The sequence below is a fragment of the Hyla sarda genome, unplaced genomic scaffold (genome assembly GCF_029499605.1).
Source record: "Hyla sarda isolate aHylSar1 unplaced genomic scaffold, aHylSar1.hap1 scaffold_1940, whole genome shotgun sequence".
Taxonomy (NCBI): Eukaryota; Metazoa; Chordata; class Amphibia; order Anura; family Hylidae; genus Hyla; species Hyla sarda.
Window position 1 is genome coordinate 1 of NW_026608596.1, and position 15,781 is coordinate 15,781.

The 15,781-nt window shown below is 46.2% G+C and overlaps 7 non-coding genes across 7 annotated transcripts; all 7 read right to left on the reverse strand.

The window, feature by feature from the left end:
* Positions 1 to 920: 920 nt before the first annotated feature.
* LOC130316574 (U2 spliceosomal RNA) lies at positions 921 to 1,111 on the reverse strand. Its single transcript, XR_008863873.1, has one exon. It is a non-coding gene; the product is annotated as a U2 spliceosomal RNA (small nuclear RNA).
* Positions 1,112 to 3,202: 2,091 nt separating this feature from the next.
* Positions 3,203 to 3,393, reverse strand: LOC130316586 (U2 spliceosomal RNA). The gene has a single exon (XR_008863884.1). It is a non-coding gene; the product is annotated as a U2 spliceosomal RNA (small nuclear RNA).
* A 2,092-nt stretch (positions 3,394 to 5,485) lies between these two features.
* LOC130316598 (U2 spliceosomal RNA) lies at positions 5,486 to 5,676 on the reverse strand. Its single transcript, XR_008863895.1, has one exon. It is a non-coding gene; the product is annotated as a U2 spliceosomal RNA (small nuclear RNA).
* A 2,091-nt stretch (positions 5,677 to 7,767) lies between these two features.
* LOC130316600 (U2 spliceosomal RNA) lies at positions 7,768 to 7,958 on the reverse strand. The gene has a single exon (XR_008863896.1). It is a non-coding gene; the product is annotated as a U2 spliceosomal RNA (small nuclear RNA).
* Positions 7,959 to 10,044: 2,086 nt separating this feature from the next.
* Positions 10,045 to 10,235, reverse strand: LOC130316594 (U2 spliceosomal RNA). The gene has a single exon (XR_008863891.1). It is a non-coding gene; the product is annotated as a U2 spliceosomal RNA (small nuclear RNA).
* A 2,094-nt stretch (positions 10,236 to 12,329) lies between these two features.
* LOC130316602 (U2 spliceosomal RNA) lies at positions 12,330 to 12,520 on the reverse strand. Its single transcript, XR_008863897.1, has one exon. It is a non-coding gene; the product is annotated as a U2 spliceosomal RNA (small nuclear RNA).
* A 2,086-nt stretch (positions 12,521 to 14,606) lies between these two features.
* On the reverse strand, positions 14,607 to 14,797 carry LOC130316575 (U2 spliceosomal RNA). The gene has a single exon (XR_008863874.1). It is a non-coding gene; the product is annotated as a U2 spliceosomal RNA (small nuclear RNA).
* Between the last annotated feature and the right edge of the window lie 984 nt (positions 14,798 to 15,781).

Sequence of the window (15,781 nt, forward strand, 5' to 3'; positions counted from 1 at the left end):
TGTCGCACAGAAAGTTGCAGGCCAAATATGTGTGACATTTCTGCGACTTTAGCTTCTAGAGCATTTTTACAACATTATACATAGGTGCTGAATACATAAAAAGCGACTGTTCAGCGACAGACAAGTCGCATCGGCTGAAAGTAGGCCAGAATGTCAGTCCATGTTGGAGCAGGTTTAGATACAGTCTAAAGCATAGATCTCAAAGTCTGTGCACAGAATTTAGCAAGGGCCTCGCACCTTCTGATGCATCAGGTAGGTGCACAATAGCATAGCCTAACCCTCTGTACTTTGGTCTATATTGATGCGGGACATAGACAGCCAGCTGATGACCAATCCATTAGTGCAATGGATGGCTGGAAGCATTTGTCTTTGCCTTTGCAATACCACAGAAGCAATGCATGGTCAATGTACAGCAATGACACACCTGTGTGAACAGCCAGGAGACCCCCCCCCCCCCATGTTATGTTACATAGTTACATAGTTAGTACGGTCGAAAAAAGACATATGTCCATCACGTTCAACCAGGGAATTAAGGGGTAGGGGTGTGGCGCGATATTGGGGAAGGGATGAGATTTTATATTTCTTCATAAGCATTAATCTTATTTTGTCAATTAGGAACATTCAGCACCCACCCGCTATCAAGGCAGCTGCCTATCATGTCATGCCCTACCTGCACAGGTGTGCTGGCTACTCAAATGATCCAATTAAGGAGGCCATTTAGTCAGCAGCAGCAGAAGTCCTGTGCCTGGACGCTCCAACAGGGGCCAGACACAAGCAGAAGCAGAAGCAGCAGAAGCAGCAGCAGCACCACCTTTTGTTTATTGGCTGCAGCAGCAGCAAGGCCCACAGGGCTGGCTAGCTGGCTAGCCAGCAAGCAGGTAGCAATGAAAGTAGGAATCTTTCTTTTTAACCCTGTAAGGGGGTGGTGCACTGTACCCGAAGATACTGCCATATCGGGTCAATGCATAGGGCGACGGAAGCAAGCTTCGAAATCGGCCCCCGTTCTCAAAAATCCATTTAATATATGGTCCCCAGATAGGGGACGTATCAGATATTAAACTGATAAGAACAGATACTACACTTGATCTTAGCCAAAAGGCCGAGAAGCGATAACCGTGAAAGGGGCGGGCCCAACAAGGTCCCCTTCATGGGCACTATCACTGCTTGCTGTCAGGGAGGCTGCCAGACAATTTTCCATGCACACTCTGGGCTGGGGGGCAGTCAACCACCAGTACACACAGCAGAACCTAAACCCATACCATTATTGCTAAGCAGCAAGACAGGGGCCCATTGCACTCCCACGGGGCCTTTTTAAATGCAATCCATAACCCGGATTTGCCAGGAACCCTTCTTACTCCTCCTACTTGCATGTGACACTGGGCTTAGGATCTGCATAGGAAACACACACACAAGCACACACCTACCTTTGTTGCCTGCAGATGCCTCCTTGGCTGTCCCCAAACGGTATCAAACCAACACCCACGGGAAGCTGTAAGCATAGAGGACATGCCTGCACCCCATTGGACTTACCTGTGTGGGTTAAATCCGGGTTATTTGACAACCTATGGCGGTGATGGTTCTGCTCAGGCAGAGCAGTGCTGATGCTCCTCATAAAGCTGTCGCTGCTGTGAAGGTTCTAGGTGACATCACAAATCCCTTTGGTTACATACACAACAAAGCTGGGTTGTTGTTGTTTACACTCTGCAAGGCCTGTGGAAGTGAGTGACATCATAGCACTGTAGTTCTGAGGGTTCAAGATGGATGCAACAATCTCCTGTTGCTTCTATGAAGGCCGTAATAGACGACATCACCAAACAGCTCCATAGTCACATACACAGCAAAGGAGAGATGTTGTTTACACCTAGTGATGTCAGTGGTATTGAGTGACATCACAGCACAGTGCTAAGGCTCCTGGGCCTGGACACAGCAGCGGCTGCAATATCTCAACGGAGAATACGTTTATATCTATGTGTGTGTGTGCGCATATATATATATATATATATATATATATATATATATATATATATATTTCTCCGCCGAAATCACTTTTAAACCCATTTCCACCTTTTTTTCCCTTCTCTTCCTCTTACTTTTTTTTCACGTTTTTTTACGTTTTTCTCCTTTTCGCCTCTTTTCTGGGCGTATTATTCTTCTTTTTCTTCTTTTTTTTCGTCTAATGCATACCCCATCAGTGCAGCAATGCTTATTCAATACCGCCAGCAGATGGAGACACTGGGGGATAATTTTCTAAGGATTTATACTGATTTTTCCTGTCTGAATTTGTCGCACAGAAAGTTGCAGGCCAAATATGTGTGACATTTCTGCGACTTTAGCTTCTAGAGCATTTTTACAACATTATACATAGGTGCTGAATACATAAAAAGCGACTGTTCAGCGACAGACAAGTCGCATCGGCTGAAAGTAGGCCAGAATGTCAGTCCATGTTGGAGCAGGTTTAGATACAGTCTAAAGCATAGATCTCAAAGTCTGTGCACAGAATTTAGCAAGGGCCTCGCACCTTCTGATGCATCAGGTAGGTGCACAATAGCATAGCCTAACCCTCTGTACTTTGGTCTATATTGATGCGGGACATAGACAGCCAGCTGATGACCAATCCATTAGTGCAATGGATGGCTGGAAGCATTTGTCTTTGCCTTTGCAATACCACAGAAGCAATGCATGGTCAATGTACAGCAATGACACACCTGTGTGAACAGCCAGGAGACCCCCCCCCCCCCCATGTTATGTTACATAGTTACATAGTTAGTACGGTCGAAAAAAGACATATGTCCATCACGTTCAACCAGGGAATTAAGGGGTAGGGGTGTGGCGCGATATTGGGGAAGGGATGAGATTTTATATTTCTTCATAAGCATTAATCTTATTTTGTCAATTAGGAACATTCAGCACCCACCCGCTATCAAGGCAGCTGCCTATCATGTCATGCCCTACCTGCACAGGTGTGCTGGCTACTCAAATGATCCAATTAAGGAGGCCATTTAGTCAGCAGCAGCAGAAGTCCTGTGCCTGGACGCTCCAACAGGGGCCAGACACAAGCAGAAGCAGAAGCAGCAGAAGCAGCAGCAGCACCACCTTTTGTTTATTGGCTGCAGCAGCAGCAAGGCCCACAGGGCTGGCTAGCTGGCTAGCCAGCAAGCAGGTAGCAATGAAAGTAGGAATCTTTCTTTTTAACCCTGTAAGGGGGTGGTGCACTGTACCCGAAGATACTGCCATATCGGGTCAATGCATAGGGCGACGGAAGCAAGCTTCGAAATCGGCCCCCGTTCTCAAAAATCCATTTAATATATGGTCCCCAGATAGGGGACGTATCAGATATTAAACTGATAAGAACAGATACTACACTTGATCTTAGCCAAAAGGCCGAGAAGCGATAACCGTGAAAGGGGCGGGCCCAACAAGGTCCCCTTCATGGGCACTATCACTGCTTGCTGTCAGGGAGGCTGCCAGACAATTTTCCATGCACACTCTGGGCTGGGGGGCAGTCAACCACCAGTACACACAGCAGAACCTAAACCCATACCATTATTGCTAAGCAGCAAGACAGGGGCCCATTGCACTCCCACGGGGCCTTTTTAAATGCAATCCATAACCCGGATTTGCCAGGAACCCTTCTTACTCCTCCTACTTGCATGTGACACTGGGCTTAGGATCTGCATAGGAAACACACACACAAGCACACACCTACCTTTGTTGCCTGCAGATGCCTCCTTGGCTGTCCCCAAACGGTATCAAACCAACACCCACGGGAAGCTGTAAGCATAGAGGACATGCCTGCACCCCATTGGACTTACCTGTGTGGGTTAAATCCGGGTTATTTGACAACCTATGGCGGTGATGGTTCTGCTCAGGCAGAGCAGTGCTGATGCTCCTCATAAAGCTGTCGCTGCTGTGAAGGTTCTAGGTGACATCACAAATCCCTTTGGTTACATACACAACAAAGCTGGGTTGTTGTTGTTTACACTCTGCAAGGCCTGTGGAAGTGAGTGACATCATAGCACTGTAGTTCTGAGGGTTCAAGATGGATGCAACAATCTCCTGTTGCTTCTATGAAGGCCGTAATAGACGACATCACCAAACAGCTCCATAGTCACATACACAGCAAAGGAGAGATGTTGTTTACACCTAGTGATGTCAGTGGTATTGAGTGACATCACAGCACAGTGCTAAGGCTCCTGGGCCTGGACACAGCAGCGGCTGCAATATCTCAACGGAGAATACGTTTATATCTATGTGTGTGTGTGCGCATATATATATATATATATATATATATATATATATATATATATATATTCTCCGCCGAAATCACTTTTAAACCCATTTCCACCTTTTTTTCCCTTCTCTTCCTCTTACTTTTTTTTCACGTTTTTTTACGTTTTTCTCCTTTTCGCCTCTTTTCTGGGCGTATTATTCTTCTTTTTCTTCTTTTTTTTCGTCTAATGCATACCCCATCAGTGCAGCAATGCTTATTCAATACCGCCAGCAGATGGAGACACTGGGGGATAATTTTCTAAGGATTTATACTGATTTTTCCTGTCTGAATTTGTCGCACAGAAAGTTGCAGGCCAAATATGTGTGACATTTCTGCGACTTTAGCTTCTAGAGCATTTTTACAACATTATACATAGGTGCTGAATACATAAAAAGCGACTGTTCAGCGACAGACAAGTCGCATCGGCTGAAAGTAGGCCAGAATGTCAGTCCATGTTGGAGCAGGTTTAGATACAGTCTAAAGCATAGATCTCAAAGTCTGTGCACAGAATTTAGCAAGGGCCTCGCACCTTCTGATGCATCAGGTAGGTGCACAATAGCATAGCCTAACCCTCTGTACTTTGGTCTATATTGATGCGGGACATAGACAGCCAGCTGATGACCAATCCATTAGTGCAATGGATGGCTGGAAGCATTTGTCTTTGCCTTTGCAATACCACAGAAGCAATGCATGGTCAATGTACAGCAATGACACACCTGTGTGAACAGCCAGGAGACCCCCCCCCCCCCATGTTATGTTACATAGTTACATAGTTAGTACGGTCGAAAAAAGACATATGTCCATCACGTTCAACCAGGGAATTAAGGGGTAGGGGTGTGGCGCGATATTGGGGAAGGGATGAGATTTTATATTTCTTCATAAGCATTAATCTTATTTTGTCAATTAGGAACATTCAGCACCCACCCGCTATCAAGGCAGCTGCCTATCATGTCATGCCCTACCTGCACAGGTGTGCTGGCTACTCAAATGATCCAATTAAGGAGGCCATTTAGTCAGCAGCAGCAGAAGTCCTGTGCCTGGACGCTCCAACAGGGGCCAGACACAAGCAGAAGCAGAAGCAGCAGAAGCAGCAGCAGCAGCACCACCTTTTGTTTATTGGCTGCAGCAGCAGCAAGGCCCACAGGGCTGGCTAGCTGGCTAGCCAGCAAGCAGGTAGCAATGAAAGTAGGAATCTTTCTTTTTAACCCTGTAAGGGGGTGGTGCACTGTACCCGAAGATACTGCCATATCGGGTCAATGCATAGGGCGACGGAAGCAAGCTTCGAAATCGGCCCCCGTTCTCAAAAATCCATTTAATATATGGTCCCCAGATAGGGGACGTATCAGATATTAAACTGATAAGAACAGATACTACACTTGATCTTAGCCAAAAGGCCGAGAAGCGATAACCGTGAAAGGGGCGGGCCCAACAAGGTCCCCTTCATGGGCACTATCACTGCTTGCTGTCAGGGAGGCTGCCAGACAATTTTCCATGCACACTCTGGGCTGGGGGGCAGTCAACCACCAGTACACACAGCAGAACCTAAACCCATACCATTATTGCTAAGCAGCAAGACAGGGGCCCATTGCACTCCCACGGGGCCTTTTTAAATGCAATCCATAACCCGGATTTGCCAGGAACCCTTCTTACTCCTCCTACTTGCATGTGACACTGGGCTTAGGATCTGCATAGGAAACACACACACAAGCACACACCTACCTTTGTTGCCTGCAGATGCCTCCTTGGCTGTCCCCAAACGGTATCAAACCAACACCCACGGGAAGCTGTAAGCATAGAGGACATGCCTGCACCCCATTGGACTTACCTGTGTGGGTTAAATCCGGGTTATTTGACAACCTATGGCGGTGATGGTTCTGCTCAGGCAGAGCAGTGCTGATGCTCCTCATAAAGCTGTCGCTGCTGTGAAGGTTCTAGGTGACATCACAAATCCCTTTGGTTACATACACAACAAAGCTGGGTTGTTGTTGTTTACACTCTGCAAGGCCTGTGGAAGTGAGTGACATCATAGCACTGTAGTTCTGAGGGTTCAAGATGGATGCAACAATCTCCTGTTGCTTCTATGAAGGCCGTAATAGACGACATCACCAAACAGCTCCATAGTCACATACACAGCAAAGGAGAGATGTTGTTTACACCTAGTGATGTCAGTGGTATTGAGTGACATCACAGCACAGTGCTAAGGCTCCTGGGCCTGGACACAGCAGCGGCTGCAATATCTCAACGGAGAATACGTTTATATCTATGTGTGTGTGTGCGCATATATATATATATATATATATATATATATATATATATATATATATTTCTCCGCCGAAATCACTTTTAAACCCATTTCCACCTTTTTTTCCCTTCTCTTCCTCTTACTTTTTTTTCACGTTTTTTTACGTTTTTCTCCTTTTCGCCTCTTTTCTGGGCGTATTATTCTTCTTTTTCTTCTTTTTTTTCGTCTAATGCATACCCCATCAGTGCAGCAATGCTTATTCAATACCGCCAGCAGATGGAGACACTGGGGGATAATTTTCTAAGGATTTATACTGATTTTTCCTGTCTGAATTTGTCGCACAGAAAGTTGCAGGCCAAATATGTGTGACATTTCTGCGACTTTAGCTTCTAGAGCATTTTTACAACATTATACATAGGTGCTGAATACATAAAAAGCGACTGTTCAGCGACAGACAAGTCGCATCGGCTGAAAGTAGGCCAGAATGTCAGTCCATGTTGGAGCAGGTTTAGATACAGTCTAAAGCATAGATCTCAAAGTCTGTGCACAGAATTTAGCAAGGGCCTCGCACCTTCTGATGCATCAGGTAGGTGCACAATAGCATAGCCTAACCCTCTGTACTTTGGTCTATATTGATGCGGGACATAGACAGCCAGCTGATGACCAATCCATTAGTGCAATGGATGGCTGGAAGCATTTGTCTTTGCCTTTGCAATACCACAGAAGCAATGCATGGTCAATGTACAGCAATGACACACCTGTGTGAACAGCCAGGAGACCCCCCCCCCCCCCATGTTATGTTACATAGTTACATAGTTAGTACGGTCGAAAAAAGACATATGTCCATCACGTTCAACCAGGGAATTAAGGGGTAGGGGTGTGGCGCGATATTGGGGAAGGGATGAGATTTTATATTTCTTCATAAGCATTAATCTTATTTTGTCAATTAGGAACATTCAGCACCCACCCGCTATCAAGGCAGCTGCCTATCATGTCATGCCCTACCTGCACAGGTGTGCTGGCTACTCAAATGATCCAATTAAGGAGGCCATTTAGTCAGCAGCAGCAGAAGTCCTGTGCCTGGACGCTCCAACAGGGGCCAGACACAAGCAGAAGCAGAAGCAGCAGAAGCAGCAGCAGCACCACCTTTTGTTTATTGGCTGCAGCAGCAGCAAGGCCCACAGGGCTGGCTAGCTGGCTAGCCAGCAAGCAGGTAGCAATGAAAGTAGGAATCTTTCTTTTTAACCCTGTAAGGGGGTGGTGCACTGTACCCGAAGATACTGCCATATCGGGTCAATGCATAGGGCGACGGAAGCAAGCTTCGAAATCGGCCCCCGTTCTCAAAAATCCATTTAATATATGGTCCCCAGATAGGGGACGTATCAGATATTAAACTGATAAGAACAGATACTACACTTGATCTTAGCCAAAAGGCCGAGAAGCGATAACCGTGAAAGGGGCGGGCCCAACAAGGTCCCCTTCATGGGCACTATCACTGCTTGCTGTCAGGGAGGCTGCCAGACAATTTTCCATGCACACTCTGGGCTGGGGGGCAGTCAACCACCAGTACACACAGCAGAACCTAAACCCATACCATTATTGCTAAGCAGCAAGACAGGGGCCCATTGCACTCCCACGGGGCCTTTTTAAATGCAATCCATAACCCGGATTTGCCAGGAACCCTTCTTACTCCTCCTACTTGCATGTGACACTGGGCTTAGGATCTGCATAGGAAACACACACACAAGCACACACCTACCTTTGTTGCCTGCAGATGCCTCCTTGGCTGTCCCCAAACGGTATCAAACCAACACCCACGGGAAGCTGTAAGCATAGAGGACATGCCTGCACCCCATTGGACTTACCTGTGTGGGTTAAATCCGGGTTATTTGACAACCTATGGCGGTGATGGTTCTGCTCAGGCAGAGCAGTGCTGATGCTCCTCATAAAGCTGTCGCTGCTGTGAAGGTTCTAGGTGACATCACAAATCCCTTTGGTTACATACACAACAAAGCTGGGTTGTTGTTGTTTACACTCTGCAAGGCCTGTGGAAGTGAGTGACATCATAGCACTGTAGTTCTGAGGGTTCAAGATGGATGCAACAATCTCCTGTTGCTTCTATGAAGGCCGTAATAGACGACATCACCAAACAGCTCCATAGTCACATACACAGCAAAGGAGAGATGTTGTTTACACCTAGTGATGTCAGTGGTATTGAGTGACATCACAGCACAGTGCTAAGGCTCCTGGGCCTGGACACAGCAGCGGCTGCAATATCTCAACGGAGAATACGTTTATATCTATGTGTGTGTGTGCGCATATATATATATATATATATATATATATATATATATATATATATATATTTCTCCGCCGAAATCACTTTTAAACCCATTTCCACCTTTTTTTCCCTTCTCTTCCTCTTACTTTTTTTTCACGTTTTTTTACGTTTTTCTCCTTTTCGCCTCTTTTCTGGGCGTATTATTCTTCTTTTTCTTCTTTTTTTTCGTCTAATGCATACCCCATCAGTGCAGCAATGCTTATTCAATACCGCCAGCAGATGGAGACACTGGGGGATAATTTTCTAAGGATTTATACTGATTTTTCCTGTCTGAATTTGTCGCACAGAAAGTTGCAGGCCAAATATGTGTGACATTTCTGCGACTTTAGCTTCTAGAGCATTTTTACAACATTATACATAGGTGCTGAATACATAAAAAGCGACTGTTCAGCGACAGACAAGTCGCATCGGCTGAAAGTAGGCCAGAATGTCAGTCCATGTTGGAGCAGGTTTAGATACAGTCTAAAGCATAGATCTCAAAGTCTGTGCACAGAATTTAGCAAGGGCCTCGCACCTTCTGATGCATCAGGTAGGTGCACAATAGCATAGCCTAACCCTCTGTACTTTGGTCTATATTGATGCGGGACATAGACAGCCAGCTGATGACCAATCCATTAGTGCAATGGATGGCTGGAAGCATTTGTCTTTGCCTTTGCAATACCACAGAAGCAATGCATGGTCAATGTACAGCAATGACACACCTGTGTGAACAGCCAGGAGACCCCCCCCCCCCCCCCATGTTATGTTACATAGTTACATAGTTAGTACGGTCGAAAAAAGACATATGTCCATCACGTTCAACCAGGGAATTAAGGGGTAAGGGTGTGGCGCGATATTGGGGAAGGGATGAGATTTTATATTTCTTCATAAGCATTAATCTTATTTTGTCAATTAGGAACATTCAGCACCCACCCGCTATCAAGGCAGCTGCCTATCATGTCATGCCCTACCTGCACAGGTGTGCTGGCTACTCAAATGATCCAATTAAGGAGGCCATTTAGTCAGCAGCAGCAGAAGTCCTGTGCCTGGACGCTCCAACAGGGGCCAGACACAAGCAGAAGCAGAAGCAGCAGCAGCACCACCTTTTGTTTATTGGCTGCAGCAGCAGCAAGGCCCACAGGGCTGGCTAGCTGGCTAGCCAGCAAGCAGGTAGCAATGAAAGTAGGAATCTTTCTTTTTAACCCTGTAAGGGGGTGGTGCACTGTACCCGAAGATACTGCCATATCGGGTCAATGCATAGGGCGACGGAAGCAAGCTTCGAAATCGGCCCCCGTTCTCAAAAATCCATTTAATATATGGTCCCCAGATAGTGGACGTATCAGATATTAAACTGATAAGAACAGATACTACACTTGATCTTAGCCAAAAGGCCGAGAAGCGATAACCGTGAAAGGGGCGGGCCCAACAAGGTCCCCTTCATGGGCACTATCACTGCTTGCTGTCAGGGAGGCTGCCAGACAATTTTCCATGCACACTCTGGGCTGGGGGGCAGTCAACCACCAGTACACACAGCAGAACCTAAACCCATACCATTATTGCTAAGCAGCAAGACAGGGGCCCATTGCACTCCCACGGGGCCTTTTTAAATGCAATCCATAACCCGGATTTGCCAGGAACCCTTCTTACTCCTCCTACTTGCATGTGACACTGGGCTTAGGATCTGCATAGGAAACACACACACAAGCACACACCTACCTTTGTTGCCTGCAGATGCCTCCTTGGCTGTCCCCAAACGGTATCAAACCAACACCCACGGGAAGCTGTAAGCATAGAGGACATGCCTGCACCCCATTGGACTTACCTGTGTGGGTTAAATCCGGGTTATTTGACAACCTATGGCGGTGATGGTTCTGCTCAGGCAGAGCAGTGCTGATGCTCCTCATAAAGCTGTCGCTGCTGTGAAGGTTCTAGGTGACATCACAAATCCCTTTGGTTACATACACAACAAAGCTGGGTTGTTGTTGTTTACACTCTGCAAGGCCTGTGGAAGTGAGTGACATCATAGCACTGTAGTTCTGAGGGTTCAAGATGGATGCAACAATCTCCTGTTGCTTCTATGAAGGCCGTAATAGACGACATCACCAAACAGCTCCATAGTCACATACACAGCAAAGGAGAGATGTTGTTTACACCTAGTGATGTCAGTGGTATTGAGTGACATCACAGCACAGTGCTAAGGCTCCTGGGCCTGGACACAGCAGCGGCTGCAATATCTCAACGGAGAATACGTTTATATCTATGTGTGTGTGTGCGCATATATATATATATATATATATATATATATATATATATATATATATATATTTCTCCGCCGAAATCACTTTTAAACCCATTTCCACCTTTTTTTCCCTTCTCTTCCTCTTACTTTTTTTTCACGTTTTTTTACGTTTTTCTCCTTTTCGCCTCTTTTCTGGGCGTATTATTCTTCTTTTTCTTCTTTTTTTTCGTCTAATGCATACCCCATCAGTGCAGCAATGCTTATTCAATACCGCCAGCAGATGGAGACACTGGGGGATAATTTTCTAAGGATTTATACTGATTTTTCCTGTCTGAATTTGTCGCACAGAAAGTTGCAGGCCAAATATGTGTGACATTTCTGCGACTTTAGCTTCTAGAGCATTTTTACAACATTATACATAGGTGCTGAATACATAAAAAGCGACTGTTCAGCGACAGACAAGTCGCATCGGCTGAAAGTAGGCCAGAATGTCAGTCCATGTTGGAGCAGGTTTAGATACAGTCTAAAGCATAGATCTCAAAGTCTGTGCACAGAATTTAGCAAGGGCCTCGCACCTTCTGATGCATCAGGTAGGTGCACAATAGCATAGCCTAACCCTCTGTACTTTGGTCTATATTGATGCGGGACATAGACAGCCAGCTGATGACCAATCCATTAGTGCAATGGATGGCTGGAAGCATTTGTCTTTGCCTTTGCAATACCACAGAAGCAATGCATGGTCAATGTACAGCAATGACACACCTGTGTGAACAGCCAGGAGACCCCCCCCCCCCCATGTTATGTTACATAGTTACATAGTTAGTACGGTCGAAAAAAGACATATGTCCATCACGTTCAACCAGGGAATTAAGGGGTAGGGGTGTGGCGCGATATTGGGGAAGGGATGAGATTTTATATTTCTTCATAAGCATTAATCTTATTTTGTCAATTAGGAACATTCAGCACCCACCCGCTATCAAGGCAGCTGCCTATCATGTCATGCCCTACCTGCACAGGTGTGCTGGCTACTCAAATGATCCAATTAAGGAGGCCATTTAGTCAGCAGCAGCAGAAGTCCTGTGCCTGGACGCTCCAACAGGGGCCAGACACAAGCAGAAGCAGAAGCAGCAGAAGCAGCAGCAGCACCACCTTTTGTTTATTGGCTGCAGCAGCAGCAAGGCCCACAGGGCTGGCTAGCTGGCTAGCCAGCAAGCAGGTAGCAATGAAAGTAGGAATCTTTCTTTTTAACCCTGTAAGGGGGTGGTGCACTGTACCCGAAGATACTGCCATATCGGGTCAATGCATAGGGCGACGGAAGCAAGCTTCGAAATCGGCCCCCGTTCTCAAAAATCCATTTAATATATGGTCCCCAGATAGGGGACGTATCAGATATTAAACTGATAAGAACAGATACTACACTTGATCTTAGCCAAAAGGCCGAGAAGCGATAACCGTGAAAGGGGCGGGCCCAACAAGGTCCCCTTCATGGGCACTATCACTGCTTGCTGTCAGGGAGGCTGCCAGACAATTTTCCATGCACACTCTGGGCTGGGGGGCAGTCAACCACCAGTACACACAGCAGAACCTAAACCCATACCATTATTGCTAAGCAGCAAGACAGGGGCCCATTGCACTCCCACGGGGCCTTTTTAAATGCAATCCATAACCCGGATTTGCCAGGAACCCTTCTTACTCCTCCTACTTGCATGTGACACTGGGCTTAGGATCTGCATAGGAAACACACACACAAGCACACACCTACCTTTGTTGCCTGCAGATGCCTCCTTGGCTGTCCCCAAACGGTATCAAACCAACACCCACGGGAAGCTGTAAGCATAGAGGACATGCCTGCACCCCATTGGACTTACCTGTGTGGGTTAAATCCGGGTTATTTGACAACCTATGGCGGTGATGGTTCTGCTCAGGCAGAGCAGTGCTGATGCTCCTCATAAAGCTGTCGCTGCTGTGAAGGTTCTAGGTGACATCACAAATCCCTTTGGTTACATACACAACAAAGCTGGGTTGTTGTTGTTTACACTCTGCAAGGCCTGTGGAAGTGAGTGACATCATAGCACTGTAGTTCTGAGGGTTCAAGATGGATGCAACAATCTCCTGTTGCTTCTATGAAGGCCGTAATAGACGACATCACCAAACAGCTCCATAGTCACATACACAGCAAAGGAGAGATGTTGTTTACACCTAGTGATGTCAGTGGTATTGAGTGACATCACAGCACAGTGCTAAGGCTCCTGGGCCTGGACACAGCAGCGGCTGCAATATCTCAACGGAGAATACGTTTATATCTATGTGTGTGTGTGCGCATATATATATATATATATATATATATATATATATATATATATTTCTCCGCCGAAATCACTTTTAAACCCATTTCCACCTTTTTTTCCCTTCTCTTCCTCTTACTTTTTTTTCACGTTTTTTTACGTTTTTCTCCTTTTCGCCTCTTTTCTGGGCGTATTATTCTTCTTTTTCTTCTTTTTTTTCGTCTAATGCATACCCCATCAGTGCAGCAATGCTTATTCAATACCGCCAGCAGATGGAGACACTGGGGGATAATTTTCTAAGGATTTATACTGATTTTTCCTGTCTGAATTTGTCGCACAGAAAGTTGCAGGCCAAATATGTGTGACATTTCTGCGACTTTAGCTTCTAGAGCATTTTTACAACATTATACATAGGTGCTGAATACATAAAAAGCGACTGTTCAGCGACAGACAAGTCGCATCGGCTGAAAGTAGGCCAGAATGTCAGTCCATGTTGGAGCAGGTTTAGATACAGTCTAAAGCATAGATCTCAAAGTCTGTGCACAGAATTTAGCAAGGGCCTCGCACCTTCTGATGCATCAGGTAGGTGCACAATAGCATAGCCTAACCCTCTGTACTTTGGTCTATATTGATGCGGGACATAGACAGCCAGCTGATGACCAATCCATTAGTGCAATGGATGGCTGGAAGCATTTGTCTTTGCCTTTGCAATACCACAGAAGCAATGCATGGTCAATGTACAGCAATGACACACCTGTGTGAACAGCCAGGAGACCCCCCCCCCCCCATGTTATGTTACATAGTTACATAGTTAGTACGGTCGAAAAAAGACATATGTCCATCACGTTCAACCAGGGAATTAAGGGGTAGGGGTGTGGCGCGATATTGGGGAAGGGATGAGATTTTATATTTCTTCATAAGCATTAATCTTATTTTGTCAATTAGGAACATTCAGCACCCACCCGCTATCAAGGCAGCTGCCTATCATGTCATGCCCTACCTGCACAGGTGTGCTGGCTACTCAAATGATCCAATTAAGGAGGCCATTTAGTCAGCAGCAGCAGAAGTCCTGTGCCTGGACGCTCCAACAGGGGCCAGACACAAGCAGAAGCAGAAGCAGCAGAAGCAGCAGCAGCACCACCTTTTGTTTATTGGCTGCAGCAGCAGCAAGGCCCACAGGGCTGGCTAGCTGGCTAGCCAGCAAGCAGGTAGCAATGAAAGTAGGAATCTTTCTTTTTAACCCTGTAAGGGGGTGGTGCACTGTACCCGAAGATACTGCCATATCGGGTCAATGCATAGGGCGACGGAAGCAAGCTTCGAAATCGGCCCCCGTTCTCAAAAATCCATTTAATATATGGTCCCCAGATAGGGGACGTATCAGATATTAAACTGATAAGAACAGATACTACACTTGATCTTAGCCAAAAGGCCGAGAAGCGATAACCGTGAAAGGGGCGGGCCCAACAAGGTCCCCTTCATGGGCACTATCACTGCTTGCTGTCAGGGAGGCTGCCAGACAATTTTCCATGCACACTCTGGGCTGGGGGGCAGTCAACCACCAGTACACACAGCAGAACCTAAACCCATACCATTATTGCTAAGCAGCAAGACAGGGGCCCATTGCACTCCCACGGGGCCTTTTTAAATGCAATCCATAACCCGGATTTGCCAGGAACCCTTCTTACTCCTCCTACTTGCATGTGACACTGGGCTTAGGATCTGCATAGGAAACACACACACAAGCACACACCTACCTTTGTTGCCTGCAGATGCCTCCTTGGCTGTCCCCAAACGGTATCAAACCAACACCCACGGGAAGCTGTAAGCATAGAGGACATGCCTGCACCCCATTGGACTTACCTGTGTGGGTTAAATCCGGGTTATTTGACAACCTATGGCGGTGATGGTTCTGCTCAGGCAGAGCAGTGCTGATGCTCCTCATAAAGCTGTCGCTGCTGTGAAGGTTCTAGGTGACATCACAAATCCCTTTGGTTACATACACAACAAAGCTGGGTTGTTGTTGTTTACACTCTGCAAGGCCTGTGGAAGTGAGTGACATCATAGCACTGTAGTTCTGAGGGTTCAAGATGGATGCAACAATCTCCTGTTGCTTCTATGAAGGCCGTAATAGACGACATCACCAAACAGCTCCATAGTCACATACACAGCAAAGGAGAGATGTTGTTTACACCTAGTGATGTCAGTGGTATTGAGTGACATCACAGCACAGTGCTAAGGCTCCTGGGCCTGGACACAGCAGCGGCTGCAATATCTCAACGGAGAATACGTTTATATCTATGTGTGTGTGTGCGCATATATATATATATATATATATATATATATATATATATATATATTTCTCCGCCGAAATCACTTTTAAACCCATTTCCACCTTTTTTTCCCTTCTCTTCCTCTTACTTTTTTT